The following is an 11858-nucleotide window of genomic DNA, read 5'->3' as shown; positions in this document are numbered from 1 at the left end:
GTGTGGATTTTTTTTTTATGAAATACCTGCAAGGAAAACACCACTCTTTTGTCAATTTGGAGTCTGTTGGTTGTAAGCTATAGAAACCTATTCAAGCCAGCAATGGGGAACTTGTTTTAAAGGTACAGGGGTGTTTCACAGAACCTAAGGGCAGAAATGCAGATGCAAACTGGAGCCAGGAAGTAGAAGGCTGTGGGGAAACCAGGAAGCTCTCTTTCTCCCTGTCTCTTAATTCCCCTCCTCCCTCTGAATGTCTGAATCATCTGTCTGCACACCAGCTCCTGCTTCTCAAGTGCACATATCAGAGAACATGGCTACCAAGAGAACCCAAGTTTACAGCCACCTGAGGAAACAATGAATCTCTCTTTTGAGTTCGTTCCTCTACTCAAAGGAAGGAACCCCTGATTGGCTCACCTTAGACCAGTTGTTCACCTCTGGCCCACATTGTGCAGATATGGCTGCCTCATTCTACCCCTGTGGAGCAGGGCAGGGTAGTCATCAGAGAAGAATCACTGTCTTATGAGACAACCCAATAGATATCTGCCTTGACTACTTCCCAGGGGGCAAGGCTCGTTATAATCATGTGCCAGTTCTTACTTTCAGTGTAAACAGTGAAGCTTCAATAACTGACAGTCTTCCAAATGTCATAGATTGGTCTCAGGTTTGTGAAGGATGTACCGTTTTGTTTGGTTTTGTTTAATCCTTTCAAGTCTTCGGTTTCAAGGGTCTGATGGACCACAAAGCTGTCCTGAATAAACCCTGAAACTACCTATGAGAAAAAATTTAAACTTTCCAGTGATCCCAATTAGTATATTTTTAAAGCCTCCTTTCCTGTAGCACACATAATGAGAAACATAGGCAGTAGAGTAGTCGTCCGTCCTCAGTGATTTCTATAAAACCAGAAGACCAAAGGCCACTTCCCTGCTTTTGTAATCCTGAGAGGATTTTAACTGTAAAGGGATTCCTGATTTTTACAATGGAGGTGAGTAGAGATGGAAGCAATCTTGGTCTGACTTTCTTTCAAATTTTACTCATAAGTTTTCAAGGGAGCCCAAAGAAGGGAGGAGATTTGGTTATTTAAGTGGATGCATCGGAGGAGGCAGAAAATTGGATCAGAAATTTGAATTCTGAAGTGAAGTGGGTGAGAAAGCCACGCTGCACTGGAAAAGAATGAGGAAATGGGAAGTTCTGGAGAAGACATTTGTGACCAGAACAGACTAAGTGTTCCCTGTAGGTAAGTCTTTAAATGCCTGCCCTTTAGCTTGGGGAATGAGTAGTCAAAATCTTCTATTTCCCCTTGAGCCTGCCCCTAAATCTTCTACATGGATAGTAATTTCCAGAAGGGTGTTTGGTCACTAGCCCTTCCTCATCCTCTGACTGCAGAGGAAGGAACTAGATCTCTCACCAACTCAAGGTGATTATTAAGCGCCAGGCAGAAGTTGGCCCTTTGGTCATAGCTGATACCAGAGAAGGTCAGAACCTTTGTTTTTGCCTGGAACCAGAGTCACTTCCACAGTCACCACCACAAAATGTGCAACAGCTGTTTGAGTGCTCAGCTCCACGACAGCCACTGCCTCGGTCTTAGGAGAACAGATCACTAGCTTGAAAACATCTGGCTAAACGTATCTTGCCTTCTAATTTCTAACCTTAACCAAATTCCAACCTATTAATCAATTAGCAAATATGGAGTTAGTCTTATGGGGAACCAACTGAAACTTAAAGATGTCTATCCTCAAAGAGCTTCCAGTCCAATTGGGCAGATGGGATGGCAACAAGATAGTGAGAGAAAATACGAGAAGGCAGATATAGATATACTTCATTAGGAATTGGTTTCAGCTTCTGCTGCTCCCACAATGCTTATAGGAAGCATTGTGAGGAAACTCAGGCCAGTGACCCAGATTTTAATATTAAGAAGAATGTCTACCTTGGATTCCTGCTCCCCTTTGATCTGGTGACCTGGCCTGGCCAACTCATAACCAAGGTGCTGTAGGAATCCATTTTGCATGTTTCCTTTTTCTGGGGTAAATCCCTGGGATAGCTGAGGCTATGAGCTACCACCCTCTCACAACCACCACCTTCACCACCAACAACCTTACTAACTACTGATTTATAATCTTGATCCACCTTTTATCAAGAAAGCAGTGCTGGTATGATTAAGAGTCGGGATTCAGGAGTCAGACTGCCTACACTCAACTCTTGGCTTTTCCACTAACTCCTTATATATGTCTAGGTAAGTTCCCTTAACTTTTCCAAGCCTCGCCTTCTTCAGCTGTTAAGTAAGGATGGCAGTGTTGTTATGTGGATTAAATAAATTAATTTTATGAGTTAATACCTGTAAAGCGTTTTGAGCCATGTGTGGCAGAGAGCAAGTACTCAATAAACATGAGTTATTATTGACCAAGAGCCAATCAATGAATTAATCAATAATTATTGATCAACTGCTGTGTGCCAGATATTATAAGTGCTGAGACGAGAAAGAGGCCGAGATGAATAAGGCATAGTCCTGTTTTGCATCATGAGGTTTTGGTTTCTTAAAGGCAACTATCAAACATGCAAACAAATAAATGTTACCTCAAACTGAATAGCCTCAGAGACCTGAGGCTAGGAGCATCTATAGGAAGCTCCTGTGGGCTACTCAGACAGCGGGATCGCCTTTGAGATGTCTTGTCCACAAAGCCATATATCTGTGGCTCCTAATGCCTCTTGGGACTTGTTTGGTGAGAATGATCCACAGGTCAGAGAATTATTTCTCACAAAGGGATTACACATTCCCCACATACCTCATGATGCCCCTCTTGCTCTAGACTCCTCGGGATACTCAGAGAAGATGACAGAAGAAGCCCACCAATGACCCAGAAAGGCACACACAGCCCCAGAAGTCAGGGAAACCAAAGCTGGTAAGGTGACTCTGAAATATTAGACCAAAGCTGAGCTTGGCTTCTGTTGGTATAAGTTTCTTGGAAGTAAGGAGAAAGAACTATATAAAATAGCCCTGTCCTTGCTGGCCAGTATGGAAAAGCAGCTTATTCCTTCTATTCTGTCTGGTTACAAGTATACCAGCACTACATCGGCACTTTTAAATCATTTCTTCGTATACCACCCTGAGAAGGAGAAGTAGAGGCACAGGATGTCCCATATAATGAGTAGTAAAAGTTATTTATTTATTTATTTGTGTGTGTGTGTGTGTGTGTGTTTTAAGATTTTATTTATTTATTTGTCAGAAAGAGCGAGAGAGAGAGAGAAAGCACAAGCAGGGGGAGGGGCAGAGGGAGAGGCAGGCTCCCCGCTGTGCAGGGAACCCAGTGTGGGACTCGATCCCAGGGCACTGGGATCATGACCTGAGCCGAAGGCAGCAACTTAACCGACTGAGCCACACAGATGTCCCTGTAGTAAAAGTTATTTACAATGGACTTGAGGTAATGAGGGTCTGAATGAGGGCAGTAGCAGTAGGGAGAGAGAACAGGAAGCATAAAGAAGGTAGATTCAGCAGGCCCTACTCACCACATGGATGTAGGGAAGGCATGAGGGCATTTCCTCCAGGCTGGCTCAAGTGTCCTGGCCTAGGAAGCTGGGTAAATGGCAGTATTATCCACTCAGATAGGGTGTACAAGTCATTAATGAATTCAGTCCTGGACTTGCAGAGTCTGGCATGCCTGCAGGACAGCCAGAGAAAGATCTTCAAGTGGTAATTTGAAAATGTAGTGTCAAACGTCAGGAGAGACATTTAAGTGGAAGAGAAGGTGTTTGTGAGGAATAAGCACATGGATGGTAATCAGTGACATGTAAATTAATAAAATCCTCCAGAGAGAGCCTGTAGAATAGGAGAAGAACAAAAGGCCAAGGCAAAGCCTTGGGAAGTAGAAGTAGGCTGAGAAAGAAAAGCTCACGCAGAAGTCTGAGAAGGAATGCAAGTCATAAGCAAAGGATGGCCAAGGGAGGATGGGATGGGCAAAAGTGTTGTTTGCCACACAGAGGAAGCGAGTGAGCAAGAAAAGAGCCCATAGGAGGTCATGGATGACCTCTGACAGTCTGGTTCAGGAAGGAGGAGGAGGAGGATGCAAGGAAGGGCAGGCTTACTCTCGTTTGGAGGGGCTAGACAGCTCATCAAGCAAAATCCTGAGTGTATTGTCTTCTGGATACTTGACATACTATTAACTAGAGACAAGGACTGTAAATTGGTACATCTTTTCTAGAGAACAATTTGGCAATGTGTATCCAAATATCTAGTGAAGAAAGAATGGTGTTATCAGTGATCTCTGCCCGCTCACCACCCCAGAGATGGTGTCTGCTTGGGCGCTGTCAGTGCAGTAAAAGGAAGCGGTGCCCATGGGAGTTTGCACACTAGCGAGTCTCATTCAGATCAGCATGCTCTCCAGGGACTTGTGACTAGGAAGTGTGTTGGCTACCTCTGAAGATGGAGCAACTGCAGATGGGCATTGGGTGCCCAGCCTGCAGATGCTGCTCCACAGAGGTGCTTCCTGTTGGAAGCCCCTTCCCACTTTGGCAGTGACTTGTCCATTCTTCTGGTAGGCTGGTGATCTGAGCTCAGCCTGCTTTATTTGCCTTCTAAGGATAGGGCTTCTTCTTTAAGAGAAGAACCAGGACTCAGAGGATATTGGTTTAAATTTCCTTGGTAGTTAGCCTTGTGTGGGGTTCCTTGGTAAGAGCTGTATAGGGGACCAAGGTTGTGAGGATAGTGTGGGTGGGCACAGTCTGGGATACGGTGTCTTATGTGGAAAGGCTATAATTAGGTGTTAGTGGTAAATTAAAGACTATAAAATGTCTCTCTCACTAGTGAGAAGTAGAGTTTATGTCCTCTCCCCTTGAAGCTGGGTTGGCCCTGTAATTGAATCTGGTGGAAGTGACACTGTGACAGTTCCAGGCCTAGCCTTCTGGGTCTAGCCTCCCACTTCCTCCCTATTGGGCCACTCTCTCTTCTGTCACTCTTGGAACCCAGCCACCATTCTGTGAGAAGCCCAAGCCACATGGAATGACCACATTGTAGTCACCTTGGTCAAGCCTTAGCTGAGCTCCAAATTGACAGCCAACATCAACTACCAGCTGGGTGAACAGGGCCTCTTGGATGTTCCAGCCCAATAAAGCCTCAGATGACCACTACCCCAGCCACCATCAAGTGGAGCAGAAATTCCACTCGATGATGCCCAGTCAACCGGTGAATGTCTCAGGCATGCGGCTGGGGCACAGAGGGACTGGGAAAATCCAAATGGAGAAGAGGGGGTCTTCTCCAAATGAGTGATTAGAGCCACTTGGGGGTCAGGGCCATTTTTACACAGGCAGCTGAACAGAGCATTCTTTTTTTTTTTTTTTTCTGGTTAGTCTCCACAAGAGAGGGCCAGATGCCAACACTAGGTGGGCCCAGATTGCTAAGCTCCCATTCTTTCTTGCACTGAGGGCTAATTTTAGTTCCACGATATGGAACTTGATCCCGATAACTGTGCATTTGTGGCTTTATTCAGCACCACTGATTCAAGTCTCCCAGGCTCCAGCTCCGCTATGAGCCCTGCTTATCCCTGCAGCCCTATTCCAAACCCTCTGGCTGATACTAAGCCTGAGCTTTAGGGCACCACGACACACTATATTATGGCCTTGACTATTATTTCATCTGTATTAACTTTTTCCCAAAATCTCAGTCATAAGTTTCTCAGGGACAGGGGCCACGACTTGGTTTGGATTCTGGACCCTGCTAGGCAGATCAGGAAAGTATGACAAAAGCCTGAAGTATACTCCTTTTTGTTTCCTGGGAGCCCAGAGTCAATGCCAATTCGCTGGGGGAGTGTGGTCCTGTGGACCAAAGCTTTGAGCTTGAAACAAGAACGGCTCAGAAAGTTCTGGACTGAGTCAACTACCATGGCTGAAGTTTCACTTTTCTTACTGGGTTGTGATCATTGTTAACGAGCAGGCTTAGACTCTTCAACTCAAGTGAATTCATTTATAACCGACAAAATTTTCTTAAAGCTTATACTACTGTTATAACTTTCTGTATTTCAGATTTAAAGTAGTTTCTAGCATGATGGTTATATTGTTTTCATATTGTCAAGAACATAAATGATAGCAGGAAGATCTTATTACTAGGAAAAAAAATAAAATTAAACAAAGGTGGTCTGTGGTGAGTTATCATGTATGGAATTAATTTCACATCCAGGTTTGGATGATCTCATAAATTGTTCTTTGGGTTGGCAGTTTCACCCTAGCCTGATAGATTGAATTATTTCCTTATAATTTAGACCCCCTGTGTAGTCCGTAATGAAGAGCACATTGTGTGTCTTGGCTAGCCTGGGTGGTGGAGGACAGATGCCCACAGTTGTCTCACAGCCGTCAGCACTGAGCTCAGCCACACATCCTTGAGGGACAATTGATGATATTATCAGTGGCCCATTGTTGCAATATCAGGCCAAGGGGATGAGACAGAGATGGGAGGGAGTCCCTAGAACCGCAAGTCTGACATGGGTGTGTTTACCCTATTAGATCTGTTTCAGATAATTTGGCCCAACACCCATAGAACAATGGGACTTTGCCAACTTCCGTGGCATCTCAGAAAGACAGTGTCTCAAGAGACTAGCAGTGCAGAGACCCAACCACAGAGTAATGGCTTCCATATCTCTTCCAGAAGAGCAGCCCTCACATATTTGAAGGACAAAAATAGCAAGAATCTCAGATCCTTCAAATCCAGTGGAGAGGAACAGGCAGATAAGAGAATGAGCTTCTAGAAAAAAAAACTGCCTAGCCAACGTGTCTCCTTTTGACCCTGCAGGTGCAACAAAGCACCCTCCGAAGCTCCATCCTCTTTCTTCTGGGTGGGAGAAGGGGACAAATTCTACTAACCTCGCCCAGAACCAAACCCTCTGAAGGATGACGCTGATGTGACTTCCAACTCTCCGGTCAGAGAGTCAGGCTCACTGCATGCATAGCATTTGCTCCCTCCGAAATTGCAAATAAAACAGCCATGGGAGATCTGTTGCCTCACCAAATACTGTGGCAGCTGATCTAGAAACCATCTTTGCAGCTGAAACCCATGGCCCTGGCTCTTCCTCCATGACCAGCAGCCACATTTCTGGGGCCTGCAGGGCTGGCATCTCCAGCCTCACTAACACCCTGGCTGAAAGAGGAGTGAGTACTGCGCTCCACTCTTCTACCCTCGTTGGGCGGTGAGGGGGCTCTGGGGGAATGCTTTTAACCAGCACTGTAGAAACCCAAATGTCATTCAGAGAAAAGTGCTCCATAGGACCACTGCTGTCTATAGGGTGACCAACCTTCTCAGTTTGCCCAGGACAGGGGTGTCCTGGGACATCGGACTTTCCAGTGCTAAAACTGGAAATGCCAAGCACACTGGGACTCATGCTCCAGGAGCGGGGCAGAGGCAATCCCAAAGGTGCCTGCGATTCTGTATAAGCTGCCCTCCAGCCATGGGCTGCCTGGCCCCCGGGCTCTCTAGGCAACTGTTTTCTCCACCACCCAACACGCCTCCCTCTGAGATTCGTGCCCCTGGGGGCTACTGGAGCTCTTTCAGCGAGCTGTGTCTCCCAGTGCCAAAGGAGGGCAGATGCTGGACAACGGCCCACGGAGCTGAGATCGTCCCCACCATGGTTCTCCATTGCTTCTCAGAGGGGCATCTGGCACACTAGAAAAAGAAAAATTATTACTGTTTTTTAAAAAATTCCAGTATAGGTAGCATGCAGTGTTATATTCGTTTCAGGTGTACAACATAGTGATTCAACACTTCTGTGTATTGCTCAGTGCTCATCATGAGAAGTGTGCTCTTAATCCCCTTCATTTGTTCCACCCATTCCCCCCCATACCTCCCGTCTGGTAACCATAGTTTATTCTCTGTAGTCAAGAGTCTGTTGCTTGGTTTCTCTCTCTCTCTCCCTCTCTCTCTCTCTCTCTTTGCATTTGCTTGTTTGCTTTGTTTCTTAAATTCCACATATGAGCGAAATCATATGATATTTGTCTTTCTCCAACTGACTTGTTTTGCTCAGCATAATACTCTCTAGCTCCACCCATGTTATTGCAAATGGCAAGACTTCATGTTCTTTTTCATGGCTGAATAATATTCCATTATATATGTAGAGGACATATATATTCATCTGTCAATGGACATGGGCTGCTTCCATAATATGCCTATTGTAAATAATGCTGCAATAAACATAGGAGTACATGTATCCCTTTAAATTAATGTTTTTGTACTTTTTGGGTAAATAGTAGTGTAATTACTGGATCATTGGATAGTTCCATTTTTAACTTTTTGAGGAACCTCCACACTGTTTTCACAGTGGCTACACCAGCTTGCATTCCCACCAACAGTGCACGAGGGCTCCTTTTTGTCCACATCCTCACCAACACTTGTTTCTTGTGTTTTAGATTCTATCCATTCTGACCAGTGTAAGGTGGTATCTCATTGTGGTTTTGATTTGCATTTCCCTGCTGATAAGTGAAGATGAGCATCTTTTCATGTGTCTGTTGGCCATCTGGATGTCTTCTTTGGAGACATGTCTGTTCATGTCTTCTGCCCATTTTTTTTTTAATTTTTCTTTTTTTTTTTAAACATTTTATTTATTTATTTGAGAGAGAGAGTGAGAGAGAGAAAGAGCACAAGAGGGGGAGCGGGAGAGGGAGAAGCAGACCCCCCGCTGAGCAGGGAGCCCGATGCAGGACTCGATCCCGGGACTCCAGGATCATGACCTGAGCCGAAGGCAGTCGCTCAACCAACTGAGCCACCCAGGTGCCCCTCTTCTGCCCATTTTTTAATGGGACTTTTAGTCCCACACACAGGCCAGTTTGGAGCCTTGACAAGCCAAGTATGTGGTGAGATCCACAAGAGCTGGTCAACAGATTTTTCTCCTGCCTGAGGCCATCTGAGCGTCTTTATAGGGTTCTGAGTCAGAGACTGAAGCTTCATCCAGGGTAGTGCCCTTGCAAAGTCTGGAAAAGATATACAGATTGTAAGCAGTGGGGACATTTGTTCTTGTCAGGAGATAGTTTGTCCTACTGGTTAAAGAATGCAAAACGCAGGAAGCACAGGCTCCTTCTTGTCACTTGGGAGCCCCGGGCTGCTACAGCCCATTTGGAGCATGTGGTCTCCTGGGCCAGGCAGCTGAGGGTAGAACACGGGCATCGAAGGGGTGCTCTCTTAACTACCTTGGCCCAAATCCTGCTTTTCCTGCCTTCAGAACTGTAGGCAGTGCAGGGCAGAGGGCAGGGCCTCCAAAGTTACAAACGGGGCACATGAGTAGAACGGACAGTGACTGCTTGATCCTCAGACTGGAGATTTCCTGCTCTGGGCAGCTCCCTCGAAGTGTAGCCACCTAATCGAAAACTGCAAAGCAAACCTGGAATGTCTCTAGAACAGTGTTGGAATGACACACCCGATTTCCTGCAGCTGGAAATCCCAAGGAAATTTCAAATTCCACAAGTTGTGTCTGCATTTTTGGAGTATTGTTTGGGGCTAAAATTATTGGTAACCCAGCTCACTGAGCCCCAGAAGAGAATGGGGGAGAACCTTTGAAAACCTGAAACTCTGTGGCCTGATCGCCCATGATCTGAGCCCCGAACATCCTGCTGCCTGATTTGATGCTTCTTCTCTCTCCACGCCCTCCTAGGCCAGGCCAGCTTGTCTTTTCTTTGTCTTCTGAACATGCCCGACTCTGTCCTGCCCCCGTGTTTTCCTCATCTGTTCTTGTCTCACATATGCTCACTCACCCCACTTTCCAGGTGCAGGTCACATCCCACCTCCTGCACAGAGCCCTCCTGGATGCCTCAGCCTCTACCTGCCCAAACATAAGGCACGTCTGGGCTGCCTCATTCATTCTTTCCCGAGTAGGTGGGGCAACCCATGGCCCACATGTGTCATTGAAGTGGCCACAGGTGCGTTTCTGTCACCCTCACTGGACTGCAAGCTCTTTGAAGGCAAGGTCTATCTTTCATTTTCTGGACATATCCAGTCAGGTGTGGCCCTTGGAGAAATTTCAGTTGTGATTGCTGATATCATTTGATCAAAATGAAACCCCGACTAAAGCCAGGTGACACATGCATCTGCTCTGTGACCCAGCCATCCCACCCCTCCGTATTTACCCAAGAGAAATAAAGGAACACCAACATGCCTTGCACAAGGATGCTCTCGGCAGCTTTATTTGTAATCACCAAAAACTGTAAGCAGCCCACATGCCCATCAATAGGAAATTAGATAAACATACAATGGATCATCCAAATTCATCATTTTGATGAATCTCAAATGCATTTCACTGAGTGAAGCCTTGCACAAAATAGTCAACGCTGCATGATTTCTTTTCTCTGAAGTTTGGGAACAGGTGAACTCATCCACGGTGAAAATGATTGGAGCAAGGCTGCCTTCTGGGGGGGCAGGCGGGGGAACTGGCTGAGAAGGGGCATGCGGGAGCACTCTGGGTTGATGGTACTATTCTGGGCCTTGATAAGGGTTTGGGTTGCCCATGCATATGCATCTGTCAAACCTCAAAACTCTATACTTAAGGGTTGTGCATTTTATTGAAGGTCAGTTTTTATCTCAAGATAAAACACAGTAATAAAGGCTGAATATTAACAATGTGCACGTGGGAGCACACTGATGTCTGCAATTCACTTTGAAATGCATCAGAAAGGAACGTGTACTGATGGACAGAGAGAGGAATGGACAGGTGGCTATGTGATGAGACATAAAGCAGAACAAAAGAAAACTGTCCGTGCTGGCCGCCAGCCAAACCACCTCGCTCACCCTCAGTGTGGCCACTGCCGGAAGGATAAACCGCTCTTCCGATGGGGCTGCAAGGGAGGAGGTGGTGTCCTCTGGGGCGAACGGGTTTCTGGGGACCAGGAGGACGGTGGTGAGGTGGGCCAGACGTGAGGAGCGCAGCTGGAGCTCCTGGGGGGCTGGCCAGGGAGGGCCGAGTGAGGAAGGGCTGCTGTGGGGCTGGCTGCGAGCAGGTGGCCTAAGGCTTTGATCTCCAGCCATTGGCCAAAAGGCTGCACTGTCCTTGGCACACCAGGTACGCGGGAATGCTTAGTGAATGGCAGACTGGCTGCGCTCACTCCATTGCTGGGCCTACAGCCCTTGAAGTCCAGAGTTGAATTCATGCTTCAAAGAACTATCTTTTCTTAGGAAACATTGATAATCCAAACCACATCTAACTTCATTCCTCTCTTTGATAGGGTAACTGAGCTGGTAGATCAGAGGGGAACCAGAGAGTTAGCCCATCTGGAATTCAGCAGAAGTTGCAAACGGGCAGCCCTCGGGCTGGATCCAGCCCACAGATGTGTTATGTGTTTTGCTTGGCCTTCCAGAGGGTTGGTTGTTTTGTGTGTGTGTGTGTGTGTGTGTGTGTGAGTCGGGCGTGTTCAGAAGAAGCTTCCCACTAAGCTTAGTTTAGTTTAGTTGCCAAGGTTTTAAAATCACATAAGATCTAGATTGTCTACATCTCTTGAAATATTGGAAGCTTCAGCACCCATGGACCTACATGGTGACAGCTGGTAGGAACCTCAGAGGCTGGCTCTCATTCACTCCTACCCTATGGGCATGGCCGTTCCAACCCCTGTATGGCATGCCGTCTGTGTGGACAAGAGAGAGAAACCAAGGCTGGCTGATAGGAACACTAAACTAACCTCAATGCAATAAATAGTTATTGAGCACCTACCATGTGTGTTTGGTTCTGGGCACACAGTAGAGAACCAAATGACTCAGTCTCTTTTCTAAAGGAACTAGATTCTAGAAGAGTAAATGAGCCAGAAAGAAAGAAAGAGAGAGAGAGAGAAAGAAGAAAGAAAGAAGAAGAAAGAAAGAAAGAAGAAAGAAAGAAAGAAAGAAAGAAAGAAAGAAAGAAAGAAAGAAA

Source organism: Mirounga leonina, unplaced genomic scaffold (genome assembly GCF_011800145.1).
Source record: "Mirounga leonina isolate KUSES-001 unplaced genomic scaffold, KU_Mleo_1.0 Mir_165, whole genome shotgun sequence".
Classification (NCBI taxonomy): domain Eukaryota; kingdom Metazoa; phylum Chordata; class Mammalia; order Carnivora; family Phocidae; genus Mirounga; species Mirounga leonina.
The sequence above is the reverse complement of the archived record's forward strand: the minus strand, read 5'-3'. Positions refer to the sequence as shown.